The sequence below is a fragment of the Puma concolor genome, chromosome C1 (assembly GCF_028749965.1).
Source record: "Puma concolor isolate L17-30 chromosome C1, mPumCon1.1.hap2, whole genome shotgun sequence".
Classification (NCBI taxonomy): Eukaryota; Metazoa; Chordata; class Mammalia; order Carnivora; family Felidae; genus Puma; species Puma concolor.
The window spans coordinates 164112481-164133659 of NC_141674.1; the positions used below are offsets into that span (position 1 = coordinate 164112481).

Genomic DNA, 21179 nt, shown 5'->3' on the forward strand with positions numbered 1-21179 from the left:
AGGTTTTCTATGTATAGTGTTAGGTCACTTGCAAGTAATGACAGTTTTACTTTTTCCTAAGCAATTTGGATGCCTTTGATTTCTTTTTCTCATGTGATTGCTGCAGCTAGGACTTCCAGGACTGTGTTGAATAAAAGTGGCCAGAGTGGGCATCCTTATCCTGTTCCCGGTCTTAGAGGAAAAGCTTTAGCCTTTGAGTATGATGTTAGCTTTAGGTTTATCATATATGGCCTTTGTTATTTGAGGTGACATTCCATTACTTTGCCATATTCTAATCATTAGAAGCAAGTCACTAAGTCCATCCAGTGTGAGGGTCACGTAGGGTATTAATATCAGTAGGCAGGGGTCATTGGGCTCATCTTTGGATCATCTTAACCCACCACTTTCATGAAGGTGTTCTAGGTTAAAGTGAATTCATTTGTGTAAAATAATGCACATGGTATCGGACTCTTAACTCAAGAAAAGCTCATTGTCGTTATTGGCGGCAGCAGCAGCAGCAGCGCGTCCGTTACTCACATGCATTTTCCTCTTTGGTTTTAGTGTCATATCAACTTCCAAAGAGTGGCATTCACACCATAGCTGCTGTGTGGCCAGGATATCAGGCAGTTTCATCAGGAGACATATCTTCTCAAATGAGATCATATAGGAAAGCCCAAAAAAGGAATTATTTACAAAGGTGTTTAGGAAGAGGAACAAGGAATGGTGCCATGCCCCAAGGCTGAAACAGCACGGAGTTATTACTGCTTCTGGGCCTGAAGGTGAAGGAATATGAGCCCGAACCAGGACAGGGTAGCTTCGGTTCCAGGAGAGACCTCTGGCAGGAGCGGTGACCTTCAGAGGCAGAATGATGCCAAGCTGTGGTGACCCAGTGGGGTGAAGAATGAATATCCTGATTTTACTCCTCTCCCTCCAGTACCACCCATCGTCTGAGCCCAGTCAGGAGCCATAGGACAAGGAAACCCACCCTCTTGCCCATACAGGTCAGCCCCCGGGACTAGAGGGGTGAATGGAAAATATCCAATATGGGCAGGCACACCTATTCTCCGTTGGGATATTTCCTGGGAACATGACACTGTGTTCTCTTCATATAAAGGAGGAACTGAGAGGCAGTCAGTTAATCATGAGTTTCCAGGATAACAGTCAGAGAGAGGTGGTGGAAGGGAACGCAGTTCCAGAGGAGTTTGATGTAATTGTTGGTTTATGGTGCCCCTAAGGAGCTTTCATTTGGGCGAGTGAAGAAGGCACAGCAGTTTAAATTCATAGCTGGCAGGTGAGCTCAGAATAAGTGTCTCGGGGAAGTTCATGTGGGCTGTAGGTTTTATTTATTCAGGGAATGAACTTAATGACATGGAAGGTGTTTGCTCTGCTCACTCTGTCTGATGGCTCTGACTGATGATTAAACCTTGCTTTATTGGTCAGGTACCAGTTCGGTTACCTTGTGAAGACCTTAGGTGCTTCCAAAGGCAAATGGTTTTCCAAACATCATTCCCTCCTATAAAAGAGATCCAGGAATTTCACTTCAGTCAGACAAGGCAGTACAGCTGGAGAAGTGAGACCCTAATGCCATAACCAGGAAATGGGGTAAACCCAAAGACTCAGGTGGTCCTGACCGTGTCTAGTCTCTGCACCCACAGGAAACCCCTGTGGGATCTGGTTAATTGTGAATGTTTGTGTCCATGCTTTCAGCCTGCGGAAGTGGGGGACACTGGAAGGGGGCAGGAAAGGCTACATTTCCTGATTAATTTCTTTAGTTTTAAAATAAGTACTTTATGAAGATGCTGTTAAAAATATGATTGAACTGGTGGCACATGGGTGGCTCAGTCGGTTAAGCATCTGACTTCAGCTCAGGTCATGATCTCACGGTTCGTGGGTTCGAGCCCCGTGTCTGGCTCTGTGCTGACAGCTCAGAGCCTGGAGCCTGCTTCAGATTCTGTCTCCAGCTCTCTCTGCCCCTCCCCCTGCTTGCGCTCTGTCTCTCTGTGTCTCCAAAAATAAACAAACTTTAAAAATACATACATGATTGAATTGGAAGACCATTCTTTATTTTATTTTTTGGAAGACCATTCTTTAAAAGTTGACAGGGGTACTTGCTAAAATATCCCAAGAGTGTTTTTGAAAAATGATGATGTGTCATAGACCCTAATGAGTCACGAATTCAACATTCTGCAGTATGGTCTTAAAAATGACAAAAGTCGGGGTGCCTGGGTGGCTCTGTCGGTTAAGCGTCCTACTTCGGCTCAGGTCATGATCTCACGGTGTGTGAGTTCGAGCCCGGCATCAGGCTCTGTGCTGACAACTTGGAGCCTGGAGCCTGCTTCAGATTCTGTGACTCCCTCTCTCTCTGCCCCTCCCCCCCCCCCCGCTCTCTCTCTCTCTCCCTGCCCCTCCCCCACCTCTCTCTCTCTCTCTCTCTCTCTCTCTCAAAAATAAATAAAACATTAAAAAAATTTTTTTAAATGACAAAAGTTAAATATATATAAAATGTAAAATATGTCAAAACAATAATAAAATTCATAAACAGAATCTAGGAGATGGGGAAGACTATGAAAATCTTTAATTTGCAAAGACTTGTTTATTATCTGTGTTAAAGTACTTAAAGATATCACTAAACTTAAAGCTTTTTAAAACATTGAACATATAGGTATGCCTGGCTGGCTCAGTGTGTGACTTTTTTTTTTTTAATTCATTTATTTTTGAGAGACAGAGACAGAGTGCAAGCGGGGGAGGGTAAGAGAAAGGGGGAGACACAGAATCCAAAGCAGGCTCCAGGCTCTGAGCTGCCAGCACAGAACCTGACACAGGGCTCGAACCCACGAACCATGAGATCATGACCTGAGCTGAAGTCAGACGCTCAACTGACTGACCCACCCAGGTGCCCCATGGAGTGTATGACTCTTGATCTCCAGGTTGTGGGTTCCATCTCCATGCTGGGTGTAGAGATGACTTAAAAATAAAATCTTTAATACAAAAAACCTTCATGGGCACCTGGGTGGCTCAGTCAGTTAAGTGTCCAACTTTGGCTTAGGTTGTGATATCACAGTTAGTGGTTTCGAGCCCCACGTCAGGCTCTGCACTGACAGCTCAGAACCTGGAGTCTGCTTTGCAGATTCTGTCTCCCTCCGTCTCTTCCCCTTCCCTACTTGTGCGCCCTTTGTTTCTCTCAACAATAAACATAAAAAAAAAAAAAAGAAAACTTCCAATGTATACTCTTCTTTTTCGGAAAGGCAAGTGTTCTAAATTTGCTCATCTTTTCTGTGATAAGTGGCAGTTAGCACTGTGCTACCTATCCAATAGTTTAGAACTATTAAATTCCCTTAAAAAACTAGTAAGTTCCCTTAATCTGTCACTCTAACGTACAGTGATATTTTAATGTGAGAGAGAAACAGACTTTGAAAAGAAATTTGTACTATGGAAAAAGTATTGTTGAAAATACTTAAGAAATGTTTAGAAATGTATCAGCCAGTGGTTTAGTTTTAAAGAAAACAAGTTTTACTGTCTATAAAAACTCCTATATCTGTACTACTTTAAAAAGTTGGAGGGGCGCCTGGGTGGCTCGGTCAGTTAAGCGTCTGACTTCGGCCCAGGTCATGATCTCGCGGTCCGTGGGTTCAAGCCCCGCGTCGGGCTCTGTGCTGACTGCTCAGAGCCTGGAGCCTGTTTCAGATTCTGTCTCCCTCTCTCTCTGCCCCTCCCCTGCTCATGCTCTGTCTCTCTCTGTCTCAAAAATAAATAAACGTTAAAAAAAAAAAATTAAAAAAAAAAGTTGGAGGGGAATTTTGAATCTGCTTGAAATCGTCCCAAGTATTTTAGAATGGGGGGCACCTAGGCCCTTTATTAAAATTGTAAAATGTATCAGTTTCTAATAAGCCTGTATGAGTAAATGATTGACTTCAGGAGGAGAGAAATTTACCAGCCAAATTTCATAAAGACCTTTATATAACAGATGAATGGCACGGAAACAATTACTGTGATTTGCTAAATGCACCCATTACTGCCCTTCCCCACCTGTAGTCACTAACCTTTGTGAGGCCACATCTTCTATAATGCCAGTCAGGTGGTTCGTAAGCAAGGTGTGTGGGGCGCCTGGGTGGCTCAGTCAGTTCAGCACCTGACTCTTAATTTCAGCTCAGGTCGTGATCTCACGGTTCATGAATTCCAGCTATGCATCAGGCTCTGCCCCTGCTAGTGAGGAAACTGCTTGGGATTCTCTCTCTCCCCCTCCCCTGCTGAAGCTTGTGTTTGCTCTCTCTAAACAAACAAACAAACTTAAACAAAAGCAAGGCATGAACTAGAATTGGACCTTTAAATCCACTTTTTCCATAAAGGGTTAACCAAGGTTTTTTAATGCAGCAAATGATTAGTGGGTGGGAGGCGGGAAGAGGGATGACTAGACAGAACCCAGGGAATTTTTAGGGTATGAAATTATTTTATATGATGCTGTAATGTAAGGAGACTGTAATGGGCATTTATCAAAGTCCGTGGAATGTGCAACATAAAGAGGAAATCCTAAAGTAAACTGTGGACTTCAGTTAATGATAATGTATCAACATTGGCTCAAGTTTTATAGAAAATGCATCACCCTAATATGAGACGTTATTAATAGGGGCCACTGGGGAGGGGAAAGTCCTGAGCAGGTACATCTGAACTCTGTATACTTTCTGCTCAAATTTTCTATAAACCTAAAACTGCTCCCCAAGCTAACGTCTGTTAATTTTTTTTTTAATGAGGCATATTTAATTATAGACCTCTAAGGACATTTCCATCTTTTAGTGACAGCAGAAAGGTACCATAAATACAAGTGTAAAAATATTGTTTAATTCATTTGCTTTCATTTGTATTTGTGTATATTTAATAATGTCCGTAACAGATTATTCCAGTAATACCTAATTATAATTTGTAAGTAAATCAATCTCAGTCTATGGGGGGGGGTTGCCTTCTCAGACACTTTTATTGATAACTGTGCACATTCAGAATGTTTGTTGCCGTCTGGACGATGCTTTCCCACAGAGAAAGTAAGCGTCAGCTGGCGCAGTGAATCCCTGGTGGAGGCTTGATAGGCACCCTCAGAGGGTGGTGCTGGGGGGTGATTTACTGCGGCTGCCTTCCCGGGGCCCAGGCAGCACCAACCAGGCAGCATGACTGGGGAAAGTCTGGCCAAGCAGCAGCCATGATTAGGGGCTGCGGGACTTGGTTTATGTGGCCAGATTAAAAGAATTGGAATGCTCATGGCCTCACGGAGTGACAGACAGCTGGGGAGCGGGGCTGGAGCCCAGAAGAGCCAGGTCCTCTGGCAAGACTGGCTGAAGCTTGCTGTTGATACAGGAGGTAAGCAACGGGCGACCAGGGCGTAAAGCTCCTGGGCGACCGGGAGGCCCAGCAAAGCTTTAACATGGGTAGACTTTGTCAGCAAGGTCAGTGCTGGCAGCACGGCGGGGCCTGACAATTCCTGTAGTCACCAGCTTTGTATCAGAGGTCCCTGGAGTGGTAAGACCCTGCAGGCTGGCCTGGAGAGGATGGACGTGGAGGGCTGTTGGGGACTGACGCCTGTGGGGTCCAGCGAGGAAGGAAGGAAGCAGCTCCCGCTTCCTTACTCACGACAGAATGGAATTAGAAAATGAAACAGCCACTTCCTGGCCTGTGGAAAGAGGATGTTTCCGGGGCATCCACCGATTAGACAAAACCCCAAAGGCATCCTCTTCCTAATTCCTGAAATCCTGAGTTCTCTGGGACGGTGTCCCATCAGGAACAGATTCACGCATGGGTCTTTTGGCAACGAAACTTCTTCTTCGCACAACATTGTGCCGAGCACTGAATATGTAAAGCAGACATGGGGTCTGAAGGGTGGGCGCTCAGAGGTCGGTCCGTGCTTGGCCTTCCAAAATGGGCCCTGGGGCATGATTACAGGACCACTGCCTGGAGAAGCAAGTCCAAGCCCCCTTGATGGGGCATTTGGGGACTTCCTTGACATTACCCTTATTTTATTCTCCCATCTTATTTCTGGCCACTCCTTGCTTTATATTTCATGCCCCAAAGTCTAAAATAACCTGAGCTGTCTCTGCTCATGCTGTTGCTTGTGCGTGGAATACCTTTGCACCGGCTGCCTCTGACCCAGTCTTCAGAATTCACCTGTGATGGCATCGCCTCTGATGCCTCTGGGCCCCACAGTGCCCTTGATGTGTCTACATCTGAGACATTCCCTCTCTCTGCTGAAATTCCTCCTGTATCTGTTACCCCCGCTAAGCTGTAAACTTCCCAAGGGCAGGAATCTTTGCAATCTCTGAAACCTCTGTCCCCATTCCCCTCTCCCAGCTCCTGGCTTAACTGATGCAATTGTTTGAACTTTATCAGGCATCAGTTTAGAATTCAAAGGATCCTTTCTAAAAAGCCAGTTTCAGAAAAGAAGGGAGGAGTTCTTAATAAAGGGAGGGAGCTGATACCCGAGAGGAGAGAAGACAGTAGCTGGGGACCGAGGGAGGGAGTCGAGGGGGGTCGGGTCAGGAACACCTCAGAGTCACTGACAGTTGATATCAGGCCTTGGGCTTGAGTACTTGGCCCCACTGCTGCTGAGTTGAATTAGTGGTGGGTAGCTGGGAAGATGTCCCCTGGCCTGCGTGGATAGCAGGGCCTCTCCAGGAGCCCTGGAGGCTTCTGATTACTCCGGAGATGCTTCGGGTCTCCAGGGACTCTAACCAACATAATGGCCTTTGAAAAGGAGGACAGCTGAGCCAGGAAAGTTAGTTCAAGTCCCTGGGGGATGATGATGGCTTGGTTAAGGACTCCTTCAGTTCTGTCTGAAGGAAGAAATGTTTTATTAGAATCATTTGCTCGTGGTTAAGGAAGGAAAGATGGATCTTGTATTACGAGAACCAGATGGATTCTAGGCCTCGTTTTAAAACATTGAACACTCTCCACCTGGGTGTTCTCCACAGACAAAAGGAGCTCGCAATGCCTGCCTTCTCCCCTTCACAGACACACTTCAGGAACAGGTGGAACCGGCTCTGGTACTTGCTGGCTCTGTGACCTTGAGCGAGGTCTTTAAACTTTCCGGGCCTCAGTTTTCCTCATGTATAAAATGGGGACACTAATTGGATCCTACTTCATTAAAAAATGTTTTTTTAATCTTTGTTTTTGAGAGACAGAGTGTGAGCAGGGGAGAAGCAGAGAGAGAGGGAGACACAAAATCCAAAGCAGGCTCCGGGCTCTGAGCTGTCAGCACAGAGTCCAACGCGGGGCTCGAACCCACGAACCGTGAGATCATGACCCCAGCGGAAGTCGGACGCCCAACCAACAGCCACCCAGGCGCTCCTATCCTACTTCATTTAATCAAGGAGATAATCCATAGAAAAATCTCTTAATACAGGGCCTGATGCGAGTAAGCACTCCATGAAAATTAGCTAAAATGATTACTGCTAACACGGAGTCCTTTGGAAACGCTTAATTGAGGATAAAACAGCTGAACTACCAAGAGGCAAGGTGTCATACTTGAAGCCATGGACCGGCAACATCAGCATCACGGGGAGCTCATTAGCAATGCAGAGTTTGGGGCCCTGCCCCGGAGTCTGAAACTGCAGTTTAACCAGATTCCCCAGGTGACTCACATGCAGGTTAAGACTCTGGAAGAGCCGAGGCAGAAGCATGGACATTTCTACCACTTGCTCATCGTGTCTTTTGGGCACGTTCCTTTTCTTCCTTGTGTTTGTCATCTGCAAATTCCTACCTTGTAGGGTTGAGGTGGTGCTCGCAAGACCGTCTGTGCCCAGAGCCCAGGATGGCTCCTGCGCTTTGTAAGTGCTCTTCAGGGTTTGCTGCCCCTGCTCCCCAGCCCCGGGGTTGTGCCACCTTGGCCTCTCACGGGGCCCCACTCCTGAGCCAGGATTCAGCAGGAGCCAGACTGCCAGGCTCACTCACCAGCTCCCACACCCGGAGCAAGTTCTGCCTGCGCAGCCTAGGTGGTCACTTCGCTGTTCCAAGTCTCCGTTTCCCGTGTGTTAACATTGTAACAATGACTGTGCCTTAGCTCTTGGGGACGCTGAAGCATTGAGCAAGGTGTGCCGCAAGGGGCCAGGCCGAGGCTAGTACTGCAGGCACATCTCGGCTTTATCGATGGGTGTGCATTGATTAGAGGCCACACTTCAGGCTCAAGTGTGTCCCTGTCCTGCGGGAGGTCTGTGCCTTCTGCTGTCCAACCAACAGGTGCGGGACCTCCCTGGGCTAGAACTCAAGTACCAAGGAGGATGGGATGTACACCCTTAGAGGCAAAGGAGGGATTGAAGGCAGGCTGGGCCATAGGAGTAAACCAGCCTAACCCCTGCCCGGGACACTCACCTGATTCCCCGCTAGACCTTAGCCCTGTGAGGGTAGGGCCACTTCTGTCTAGCTCACCATCAAGTTTATGGAGTGTCTAGTGTTTTGCCTGCCACATAATAGGTGCATATGCTAGATGTTGTGTAAGTAATTAAAATAAGAATACTATAGTTATAAGTGTGGTGGCCAAGGGGAACCCCTTCCTTGTCCTCTGTCTTTCCTGGGCAGCCAAGCTGCCATATTAAGACTGATGGGAAGACCAGCATCTCATTGCTGCCTTTATCTAACACCCTCTTACAGATCCTCATGGTGACTCTGCTGTCACCATGAGAAGCATGTGCTCTAGAGGTAGGAACAGTCTGCCCAGTCCCCAGCGGGGTTTTTTTCTGTGAGGTTAGTGGACAATCCCTCATCTGTTTCAGCTAAATTTGAGTGGTGGGTGGGCAGAATCCATTGCTTGGAGAAGAATCTTGTGCTTAAGTTTGGTTCCAAGTCCTGAAGGGACCATAACTCGTGAAGTTATCCAATTTAAGTGGATATGCTGTACTTTAAGAGCACTGGGTCACAGGAAGTGAAATGATAAAGGTAAAACTCTGTTGCAACTAATGGCACCGAAGGATGGCCCCCTGGTAACAAACTGTTGGCCTTGGTGTTTTTCTCCACAATAGTCGCGGGTGCTGTTTTGAGTGGTCTTTGGAGAAGGGGAAGAGCAGCCCATGAGGGTGAGGGAGGACGGTGGGAGGAAGGGAGGGCCTGGGAAAACTGAGGGAAAGGTGGCTAAGGTCCTGCTGAGGAGCAAAGGAGGACCTGCTTAGACCTCCTCAGGGCCTGGAGGTTTACTTAGATTGAGGAGAGGGGGAAGGATGAAGAGGAGATTGGAAGGCTGAGGGTCAAGGTGATGAGTTGCATTTTCAGTGCCCTGGAGGCGGGAAGGTATAGACTGGTAACTGGTACCAAAGTTTGGGTGTTGTCTCTCCGAAACCCGACATTCTCAGCAGAAGTTACGCATCTGGAGTGGGCAGAGAAGACTGGCAGGCCTTTTTCTTCATCTTCTCTTTTTGTCAGCTCAAAGGTGATTTAAGAGTTTTCTCTCTCCTGGTGGCATGAGAAAAGATGGTGAGAAAAGGAGGGAGATGAGCCACGGCCACCCACACCCTCGGCCACGCACGTCTGCGAAGCCTGAGGCTGCGGGAAGGAGTGGACCCTGGGGAGGGGCCGCTGCTCCAAGGCCTGTCTTTCTGAGTCAGAGGGACACCTGCCCTTTCTGGGACACAGCAGAGCCGAGACTAATGTGAGTGCCAAGGCTGTCGTTTTGTCAGGAGAAGGGCCCTGGGGGCGGGGGGTGCTGGGGCTGTCAGCCCCTTCTGACCCCCTCCCAGAGGGACTCCCTCTCTTGGGGAGGAGGTAGTGTATGCAGGGCGATTTAAGGAGTGACCTGAAGGGTGCAAGCTATTTAAGGTCATTTAGTGCTTCTCAGTGGGTTTCTTTCCTACTGCTGCCCACAGACCTTCAACCTGGGTTAAGTTCCTGCACGCACGCACACACACACACACACACACACACAGATGCAAGCATCCCCTCAGTCTGGGTCTGAGACGAGCCCCTGAGAGCCCTTCCTTCTTTCATCTGAGTCCTGGAGTGGGAGGGAGACAAAGCCAATCTCAGCCCCTTCCTGAAATCAGCCCACTCGGTCGTGTGGAGGTGATCAGATGGAACAGCTATCTGAAAGGCTTTGAAAAAGCGAAGCATGAGACTGCTGCACGCTTCTACTCTGCTGTTTACCTTGTGGTCAAGACAAGACAGAAATGCCGCTCCCAAAAGCAGGGCCAATCTCTTTGTCTCTCTTTCCCCATCTTCCCCTTAACCCACATGAGGCCATCCCACAAACTCCCCTTCCGCCCAGCCAGCCTTGGACCCAGACACGAGGGAAGGGGGGGGGGGTGGACGTAAGGGCACATGCCTGACCCCATCTTCTGCCCTTTCCCCTCGTTTGGGTTTTGGCATCAGCTGGTTTCCATTCTAGTTCCTGTTCTTCAGGGATAGGATGTCGTGCTCATTCTCACATACTGCAAGGCAAACCTGAGTGAGAGAATGGTCAAATGAAAAGAAGCTCTTGAATCCAAGAGAGGAAAAAGGTGGGCAGAGGAGGGGTGTCAGGGGCGTGCCTTCAAGTCCACCCTCCACATTCTCCAACTCCTTGATCCAAGTGCCTGGTCCAAATCTAGAGTTAAAAGTATTCAATACAAAAAAATTTGGGGGGGGGTGCCTGGCTGGCTCCGTCCATAGTGTGGCTCTTGATCTCGCAGTTGTGAGTTCGAGCCCCATGTTGGGTGCAGAGATTGCTTAAAAAGAAAATCTTGGAAAATTCTTTATTCTGAGATTATGACTTTTTTGCTTCTTGGTGTTAAAGTTCATTTTTTTCCCCCATAAAATGAAGATCGTAAGTGATTTTAAAAACTATTCATAGTCAGCAAAATAAGATATTGGCAACCTCATGTCAGTCAGTCCCTAGGAAAAAAATTGTTTTAAGTTTTTATGTGACATCCCAAAGTCTGGGAACCACTGGTTTAGAACACTGTCCACCCCAGATGGCTTGGCCAGAGCGACCTTTCACATTTCTGACACGGTGCCCACAGGGAACACCTGCGCAATCCAGCATCTTTCCGTGACAGGCAGGGAAGTGATGGAGCAAACTCTTTCTGACGTCATGGACTCTAGGATAATATAAGTCTTATTTTCCATTGGCATCCTTGCACCACAGAAAAATGATTAGAAAGAATGCACCATGATTTTGGCAGCAATGAAACAATGGCTGCGTTTCCATTTTTGAGAGTTATGTGCATAGAGCAGCTGAACTACACTTCTCCATTAGAACCTGTTGTTAATTAGCTGTGGACCTCTACTGCTTCCTGATTCTGTTGAATTGAATTAAATTGAACAGATATGCATTTGGATACTAACTGGACCCGTGCAGAATGAGGAAAACTGCGTGGATCAGATGTGGCCGCTGCTTTCAAAGAAGTTCCAATCCAGGAGCATGATAAGAAAAGAAACTGCTTGATAATGGGAAGAAGAGGGGAGAGGCATGAGAAGACTCAATCTTAGGGTGGGAATCGGGGGACGTTCAGAGGAGACAGAGGTCATAGTCGACAGGGGACCAGAAAAAGCATGATGAGAAAGGTGGCATCTTGATGGACCAGCCCTTGTGAGCAATTTGGGGGCAGTAACTGTTAATTACCCTAGCATCCCTAGTAACTGGCACCCAGTAAGTACTCAATAAATGTTTGAAGAATTAATTAAATATTAATGGCAGTGGGTGTTCTGGCTGAAATAAAGAGTTACCAAGTACCGTGCTTTTCTCAGACTTGAAATATTTGGGAACAGCTCTTCGTTTAAGCAAGTTTTATGTGTATTGAGGGATGATTTTCCAGGTTTTAATTCAGTGGCTGCAGTACTTACTTTTCAGCACAAGAGGGAGCTGCTGCCTAGTTTATTTAACTGAAATAGCATGTCTCTAGATTTGCCCCTATCTTCTTAAGTTACCGTGTAGTATATTGTGCCATTTAACCACCCTCCCCCAAATACCCTACCAACCAAAAAATCCTATCACAATACAATACAGTTATTATCAGTGGTGCGTTATTTTCTGAAAGGAATTTCTCCTAAGTTACTTGGTTGGGGGGGGGGGGGGAAGTAACATTTAAAATGTGTTATGAACAAGATACCTCAGACCAAGCTGGAAGGTTCTTCAGAACCCTAAGTAAACTCAGCACTTTCTGGTATCGGCAGTTCTGCTTAGAATCATGCCTGAGGGCCCCATATGTAGACCACAAATCTGAGGTAACAGATATTTGCAGGTGCCCAAGTTTTCCTGAGGGTCAAAGTCTAGCTGAGATGTTGGCTGAGTCCTGGCCTTCAAACTTGGTATGTACATTTTCTGTTGCCAAGAGGTGCAAAGGACAGACTATGAGGTAGCCTAAATCCAGGTGTATATCTTGAATAAGAACACATGATATTGAGAGTTATCAGAACTTAGGGGACAGCTAGCAAGTAATGACAATTTTGAAGGAGTTTTTGCTAAAGGATGCGCTACAGAATTTTCCCCATGGCACATTTAAAAAACAAAAACCAAAAAACTTGAACTACCAAAACCGAATCCACATGGTACTTTTCAGAGACAGCATTTCTATCAAATACAGTGTGTGCTGTTATCTGAAAACAGCCCCTCTGTAAATAACAGGGCATAGATAGTTTAATGTGGGAGGTGGTATTATGAAGGTAAACAGAGATCAGTGTGTTTTTAGCTGTCGGAGAATAAAATGACTTAAAGGGAAGGAGCATTTGCTCAATTCATGAGCGGGTTTTCCCGCTGCTGAATTTCATCTTAAAGAAAGAAAACAAGCCATTGGTCTTTCCAGAACTATTTCATTGCTTATGGTTCTTTTTGGAACAGGAAGTCCCAGCTTTCCGCCATCACCAATAGCCAGACTCTCCCATCTCTGAATGCCGTGTTTGTGTGTCCCCTTCTCCCTGTACTGTGGGTCCACACTGTTCACTTCTGGGGGGTGAGGATCAGGGCTTCCAGACTTTTGTGTCGCCGACGCAGCGACACAAAGGTCCAAGGTCAGCAGGGGACAATTCATTTGTGTTTAGAAAAAAAATCACAGCCATGGGTGATTGATAAAGGAGGAAGAAACGGTGTCTTCATACTTAAAGGTTGTGTCTGTTGCTTGTTTTTGGTTGGTTGGTTGGTTGGTTGTTAAATCTTAATGCTCCAGTGAAGAGGTAGCAGGAATGGTGAGGAACCTGGACTCAGGCACCTTGGGTTCAAGTGGCAGCTCAGTGACCGTGGGCAAGATTCCTGCCCTTCAGCGTCTCCGCTTCTTCGTGAGTAACGTGGCATGATGCCGCTGCTGTAAACTTACCACGTTGGGCTTATTGTGTATAAAGGACCCCAAACAGTGACTGGCACATAGTAATGTCATAAACACTATTAGTAATTATAAAGTAGAATAACTATATTTACTGACAAATAGTCAAGATATACTTTGATTTATTAAAAGCCAAGGAGATGGGTTGATGAGAATGTTCTGCAATTGTATATCTGGAATTGATGGTCACAGAGCCTCATGAATATACTAAAAACCACTGAATTGTACACTTTCAAATGGTGAATTTTATGGTGTGTGAATTATATCTCAGTAGAAAAATGTAATAAAGACAAATTCAATAAATATTTGTACTCAACCGCACTCAACCGGGTTTGGTGGAGGAAATACCGCATTTCAGGACATAGCCTCTGCCCCGGAGGGTGTTACTTCAGGGGCACCTCCAGAGCATTGGCCACTTTTCCTAGCACCCTGGAGAAGACGTTGCTATCCACAGTTTTTACTCTGAGACTCAGAAGGGTTAAGTAACTTGCCCAAGGTCCCACAGGAAGTATGGGTAGCAGGAACCCAACTACCTTCTTCAGGTAGGGGCAGTCTTATTGAGGACAGGCGATTTACATCCATAAAGTAATTAGGGAAGCAGACATCACGGGAGATCATCAGGCCCCTTATATGTGATGAGGAAAATAAAGGAGAGCATAGGTCTTGACCAGCCGGAAGACGGGGGTGGTGGGGTGGGGGCTGTAGGTTCCTGGAAGCAAAGGTCTTTGAGAAAGGGCCTTTACAGGTGGATTTGGTGTTAGTGATGCAGATCAGTTGCAGTGCGGGTAGATGTCCTTAGAGATGTGTAGGAAGGGCTCATAGATCTGTTTTTCCTGGAACTAATGTATATGCTCATGCCGAAAAGTCTTATGGTGTGCATATTCACAAACATGCGTATATATAGAAATTCATAGGCGTTGTGTGGGCTAGTTATACCAGGGCAGGATGTTAGAGAGTGAGGGCAATCTAAAGACAATTTAGGTTGCTAAACCTTTCTCTCCCTTATCTCCTAATTGATTAATCAAATTTTTTGAGCACGTACCCAATACCTGAGAATATAAACATAAATAAAATACCTTTTGGTATTTTGTTTGGGAGGATTCCAAGGTAGGAGTTGATAGCAGACAGGTATGCAAGAAAATACTATAAAGTGGTAAGTGGTTATCTAGCAAAAAGCTAGGAAAGGGAATGGAACCATAGGCTTAAAAGCTCTTTATCAAACAGATGTTCAAGAAATAAAGGTCGTGTGGGGCGCCTGAGTGTCTCTGTCGGTTAAGCATCTGACTCTTCATCTGGGCTTGGGTCATGATCTTACAGTTCATGAGTTCAAGCCCCAAGTCGGGCTCCTCGCTGACAGCATGGAGCCTGCTTGGGATTCTGTCTCTCTCCCTCTCTCTCTGCTCCTCCCCACTCACGGTCTCTCTCAAACTAAAATCAATAAGTTATATATATATATAAAGGTTGTTCAAGAGGTTTATTTTCCCGACTAAAAAATACACTCTGTTACAAAGTACTGTAGGAGGGTCTTTGCTGGCTGATAAAGCGAGAAGAAAGATTTGGGGAAGAGGTGCTCAAAGAGCACCTTCCCCTCACAGTAGGATCCCTGGGTGCTGAGTGGCCACTTGCCTCAAAGTGGTTTAAATTTGAAGTGGGGCAATTCCCCTGTTCTACCCTGTCCTTCCTTCCTGAAGGAAAATGTGCTGGGGGTTGGTTCAAGGAGGGAGCTAGGAGCCTTAAGGATGTTGGTGGAGAGAGGTGTTAACATTCCTCCAAGAGGCAACTCATTTCTCTATCAGTGCCCTGTTTTCACCCAGTCCTCCCCAAGGACCATTTTCAAGGTTAAGAAAGGGGCAGTTTGTGATTAAAAAAAACAACAACACTTTTTATTGTGGTGAAATCTGCACAAAATGTATCACTTTAACCACCATACAGTATACAATTCAGCAGCCCTAAGTATGTCTGCAAGGCTGTGCAATCATACCTCCTCTCCGTTTCCCAAACTTTCCATTATGCCAAACTGAAACTTTGTACCATTAGATAATAACTCACCCTTCCCCCCTGCCCCTGTTCTAACCACTGGCCTACTTTCTGTCACTATAGATTTTCCTATTCTAAGCATCTCATATAAACGGAATCCTACAATATTTGTTCGTTTGCATCTGGCTTATTTCACTTAGCACCATGTTATCAAGGCTCATGTACGTTGAAGCATGTGTCAGAATTTCATTCCTTTTCAAGGCTGAGTAGTATTCCATTGTGTGTATATACATTTTGCTTATCCATTCATCGTTGATGGACATTTGAGTTGTTTCCACCTTTTGACTATTGGGAATAGTGAACATTGGTGTACAGGTCCCTGCTTGAAATTCCTTCGGGTTTATACCTACAAGTGGAATTGCTGGGTAATATGGTAATTCGATTTAGCTTTTTGGGGAACCACCAAACTGATTTCCACAGCAGCTGCACCATTTTACATTATCAATAGCAATGTGCAAGGGTTCCAATTTTTTTTAATGTTTTATTTTTATTTTTGAGAGAGTGAAAGCGCATATGTGAGTAGGGGAGGGGCAGAGAGAGAGGGAGACAGAAGATCTGAAGCAGGATCCAGGCTCTCTGCTGACAGCAGACAGCCTGATATGGGGCTTGAACTCCCAAAGCGAGATCAGTCCTGAGCTGAAGTCAGATGCTAACCGCTAACCGACTAAGCCACTCAGGAGCCCCAAGGGTTCCAATTTCTTCATGTCCTTGTCAACAGCCACCACAGAAGAGTGTGAACTCCTGAACTCGAGATGAAAAAAGTCAAGTACCGTTTCTGTATTGTTTCTGTTTTTTTACTCCATTCCCTTCCCAGCTTTGCTTTTTAACAAAACTTTTATCTTGGAGCAATTTTGGATTTCCAGAAAAGTTGCAAAGATAGATGTCTGAGTCTGTTCAAGCTGCTGTAACAAAACACCACAGACTGGGTGGCTTATAAACCACAGAAATTTGTTCCTCACAATTCTGGAGGCTGGGAGTCCAAGATCAGGGTGCTGGCATCCCTGGGTCCCCGGGAGGACCCTCGTTAGAGTTGCAGACTGCAGGCTTCTGCTGCGTTACCGTGGTAGAAGGGGTGGGCTGACTCCCTGGGGCCTCTTCCACAAGGTCATTAGTGTCATTAGCGTCATTCAGGAGCGCTCCACGCTGGTGACTGAGCGCCTCCCAAAGGCCCCACCTCCTCATACCATCACATTGGGGATTAGGTTTCCAACATGAGTTTGGGCGAGACACGAACATTCAGACCATAGCAATAGAACTGAAAGCTCCCAAATGCCCTTCACCCAGCACCCCTCAATGTTCACGTAGCCACGGTACGTGAAGACTGGCACGACGCTCTTAACTAAATACTAGACTTTATTCAGATTTCACCTCCTTTCCACTAAGGTCCTTTTCCTGTTCCAGAACTCAAGTCCAGAACGTGCTACACTGCAGTGAGCCGCTCTGCTTTGTATTTGCTGAGACACTTTCCTCTCTGAGCCTCAGTTTTCTCATGTGTCCAGCGGGGACAGCTTTAGGGTGACCTCTACCTCACAGGGTGCAGTGAGGATTGGAGGGGGTGGGGGAGGCGAGGGTGTTTGTGGGCCGTGAAGCTTCCTGCCAATGTAAAGGGTCGTTACTGAAGCCTGCAGTGTCCTCTCCCCACCACTGGCCACCCTGCGGCCTGCACTAGATCTGGGACTCTTGCTGACTCACTGCCATGGGCTGTGGGGAGGAGGCTTTCCCACTAGGCCTGCCCTGGCCGGGGCACTCCTGGTGCTCCAGGCCCTGTAGGCTGATTGGGGGGCGGACATTGCCTGGCCGACCAAGGGCTTTGATGGGGTTCCTCCCACGAGTGCTTCCCGTGTGTTCTGGAAGCTCCCCTGGGTGCCGGTAGCTTCAAGCTTTGGGGGGGGGAGGAGGCTGGAAGTTATAGATGCTGCTCTCTCCCGGGCATTTGAAATGACCAGTGCAGTTTCAGCAGGCCACAGAGGCAGGACAAACCATGGGTTGGCTCAGCTGCTTTCGATTCTCTCCTGGTTGGAGTAGGGGAGGGGTGGAAGGTTGAAGTGCAGGGGTGAAGCATTGAGTCTCTTTTGGGAGGTGGCAGGAGTCTAGCTCGCCTTGTCCTCTCCACTCGTAGCTTCCTCTGGGGTTTTCTGGAAGGATTTCCCATCCGCCCACAGCCTCTCTCTGCCGCACTGCTTCCTGGTTTGTGCTTATAGCTGACTAGTGGCCCCCAAAGCTGTGTCTAAGTCCTAATCCCTAATACCTGTGAATGTGACGTTATTTGGAAATAGGGTCTTTGCAGTTGTAACTACGTTAAGGATCGGGGCGCCTGGGTGGCGCAGTCGGTTAAGTGTCCGACTTCAGCCAGGTCACGATCTCGCGGTCCGTGAGTTCGAGCCCTGCGGCAGGCTCTGGGCGGATGGCTCAGAGCCTGGAGCCTGTTTCCGATTCTGTGTCTCCCTCTCTCTCTGCCCCTCGCCCGTTCATGCTCTGTCTCTCTCTGTCCCAAAAATAAGTAAACGTTGAAAAAAAAAAAAAAAAAAAGGACCTTATAATAAGATCGTTCTGGGTTTAGGGTAGGCCCTAAATCCAATGACAGGTGTTCTTATAAAGTTTTTATTTATTTTGAGAGATGAAGAGAACACGAGCAGAGAAGGGGCAGAGAGAGAGAGAGAGAGAGAGAGGAAGAGAGAGAATCCCAGACGGGACAAAGCCTGACACGGGGCTTGAACTCATGAACCGTGAGATCATGACCTGAGCCAAAACCAAGAGTTGGACACTTAACCGACTGAGCCACCCGGGTGCCGCTCCAGGTGTTCTTATAAAGGACAGAAAAGGAGAGGACGCTGAGAAGAAGGCACGTGAAGACAGAAGCACAGGGTGGGGTTATGCTGCCACAAGCCAAGGGCCACCAAGGGCTGCCAGCAGCCAGCAGAAGCTGCAAGTGAGGCACGGAACCGGTCGCCCTCAGAACCTCCAGAAGGAACCAGCCTGTAACCACCCTAATTTTGGATTTCCAGCCTTGTCTGGGCTCAGGCTGCCCTAACTAGCTACCACAGAGTGGGTGGCTTAACCAACAGAAATGTATCTTCTCACAGTCCCGGAGGCTGGAAATCTGGATTCCGGCATGGCCGGGTTTGGGTGAGGGCCCTCTTCCTGACTTGCCGACGGCCATCTTCTCACCGTGGCCTCACAAGGCAGCGAGCAGAGAGAGACAGCAAGTGTTTCTCCTTAGAAAGTACTCATCTTGGGGCACCAGGGCAGCTCAGTCTGCTGAGTGCCCGACTCTTGGTTTTTGGCTCAGCTCCGTGATCCCAGGGTCGTGACATCGAGCTCCCTGTCAAGCTCTGTGCTGACCGTGGAGCCTGCTTAGGATTCTCTCTCCCCCTGTCTCTCTGCCCCCTCCCCTGCTCATGTGCTCTCTCTCTCTCTCTCTGAAATTAAAAGTAAATAATAAAGTTTAAAAAATCAATATTATTCTTTAAAAAATAAAAAGGCACTAATCCTGTTGTGGGGATCCCACTCTCATGACTTCACCTAAACCTAAACCCCCAAAAGCCCCACCTTCGAATACCATCCCATTGGGGTTCAGGGCTTCAGTGTATAAATTTTAGGGGGACATGCTTCAGTTCACGACAGGCCTCCAGAACTGGGAGAGAATAAGTTTTTGTTGTTTGAAGCCACCCAGCTTGCGGCACGTGTTTGTGCAGCCTTGGGGCACTGAGGCAAGGCTCTTCCCCGCTCCTCTAGGCCGCCGCCTCGCTGAAACGCCAATCCAAAAGAAGACTTAGGGGCCACGGTCGGGGGACTACGGCCGGGGCACTGGCTCGGGAAGGCTGTGGATGCGCATGAATGGTGTGACAGCGGCCTGGGCTGTCGGGGTCCGGACTCTGTGACTCTGGGAGCACCAGCGCGGGGTGGAGGTGGGCCGGGGCTGTTGTGGGCACCGCTCACCCTTGGCTGTGCCCCTGAAGATGGGGACCGGCACCGCGCTCGGAGGTGATTCATCACCACGAGCCTTTCCCGGATTTCCTGCTGGGCTTTGCAGCTGGCACCGAGTCCCTGCACCTGCGGGATGAGCTGGGCCAAGCAGCTCGGCACTTGGCAGACAGCCTGGGGAGGCGTCCACGGTGCAGAGGTTGTGTGTGGCACGCACTGGGTTGCATGGCAGAGCGTGGGCCACACGGTGCCGGTCCAGCCCCCACTGGGTGCCCCGAGGAGCCCCTGACCCCTACCTCCCGCGGGCCCCAAACACACCCCCAACACCGACCCAAGAACCAGCCCGGAGAAGTTAGAGGAAACTGAGGAGGACCGGAAGCTGCAGTTGCGGGTTGAAAATTACCAGGACCCCCGCCCACTCCACGTGGCCACCATCCTGGAAGAGGCAGACTTGGTCTGGCTGTTCCAGAAGGCCCCAGCTGACCTCAGCAAACCAGAGCCCATGTGCAGCCTGCACTTGGCAGTGGAGGTCCACGCGGCTGACTTGCTGGAGATTCTCCTGAGGGCAGGCTCAGACCCCGCTGTCGCCATGTCCGTGGCTGTATGCCATGGGGCGGCACCACTGTCTGGTGCCACCCCATCCTCTCCGGCCTCCTCTGCACACGCGGAGCCCCTGAGCCCCTGCCCCTGACGAGGGCAGCAAGCCTGGCTCCTGCAGCAGTGGCGACAGCGACAGTGACAGTGGGGATGAGGGTGTGAGTCAGGAGGAAAGACAGGGTGGCCCGGCTGGGGGTTCAGGGTAAACCAGCAGGCAGGAAAGGGGAGAAGAGCTCCGGGGCAGAGCGTTGAGACTGACCTTGGGCTGCCACAGTTGCAGCACTCGGGCTGCAGTCAGGACAGTCCTAGGCAGGGGTAGTGGGAAGAAATTAAGGCAATGGCAGAGTTGGGACCCAGGCAGAAGTGCAGAAAAGAGCATGGTTGTGGTGACTGGTAAACACAACCAGTGGTAGGGGGCAGTGTGGGGTGACCTTGGGGGTCAAGAATTGGAGAACCCGGGCTGTAGGAAGATAACCTCGGGCAGCAGTGATCAGACCGTGGATGTTGGTGGGGAAAGACCTTAGCTAGCAGCGAGGAGGTTTGCGTGGAAAACCCAGGAAGCAGAGACACTCCCTTGGGCAAAGGACAGCATTGAGTGATGGGGCTTGAGGAATTTGGGTAGACGCAGGGCGGGGGGGCGGCAGGGAGAGACCGCAGGTGGCTGTGGCTGCCCAAGAACTGGCATGGAGCTAGAGCTCAAGCAGCAGCTGTGGCGAGAAACGACCTTGAACATGGTGGTTTGAGATCCAGGAGCAGGGAACTCAGGCTTGAAGGCAAGACTGGCGGAAAAAGTTGGGCAGCGGGCAAGGGTGGCATCGTGGTCCCCAGTGGCTCGAGCCAGCACAGCTACCTCCCGACAGACTCACAAACTCTCCTGGATGACCCCGTCTGATTGGTTTAAACGTTAACATAATTTCTAATTTTTCAAAACTTGCGGTTCTACACAAAACAAAGCTCCTGGTTGTGACAACCAGGGGCAGAAAAAGAGACCGCTTAGAGATCTGAATCCTGAAGCGTTTCTGTTTGCACCGGCAGTCATAAATGCACCCCCATCCACACTTACCTGCCTGTGTTGTGATTCCAGGATGCTCCTGACATCCCAAGAAGTCCTCCTGCTGTGCAGACACGCCCATCTCATGGATGGGGCTACATGGGGCAGGCGGGTCGAGCCCTCAGCAAACACCTGTAGGTGGGGAGACAGATCCCAGCACCCCCTGCCTTCCCTCCCACTAGTCAGTGGTCTCCTGGAGAGCGGGCCGGAACTAAGGGAAGAGATTCCAAAGGCGGAAACCTTCAACTTGGTGACAGATTGATGGAACAGATATTTAAGGGCCGATGGAGCTACGCGCAGTAACACTGTGGTGTCCACTCAAACTAGTTCTGCTG

The 21179-nt window shown here is 48.5% G+C and overlaps 1 pseudogene; it reads left to right on the forward strand.

Moving 5' to 3' along the window:
- The first annotated feature begins 7490 nt into the window (after positions 1-7490).
- LOC112866292 (NF-kappa-B inhibitor beta pseudogene) lies at positions 7491-19999 on the forward strand (annotated as a pseudogene).
- The last annotated feature ends 1180 nt before the right edge of the window (positions 20000-21179 follow it).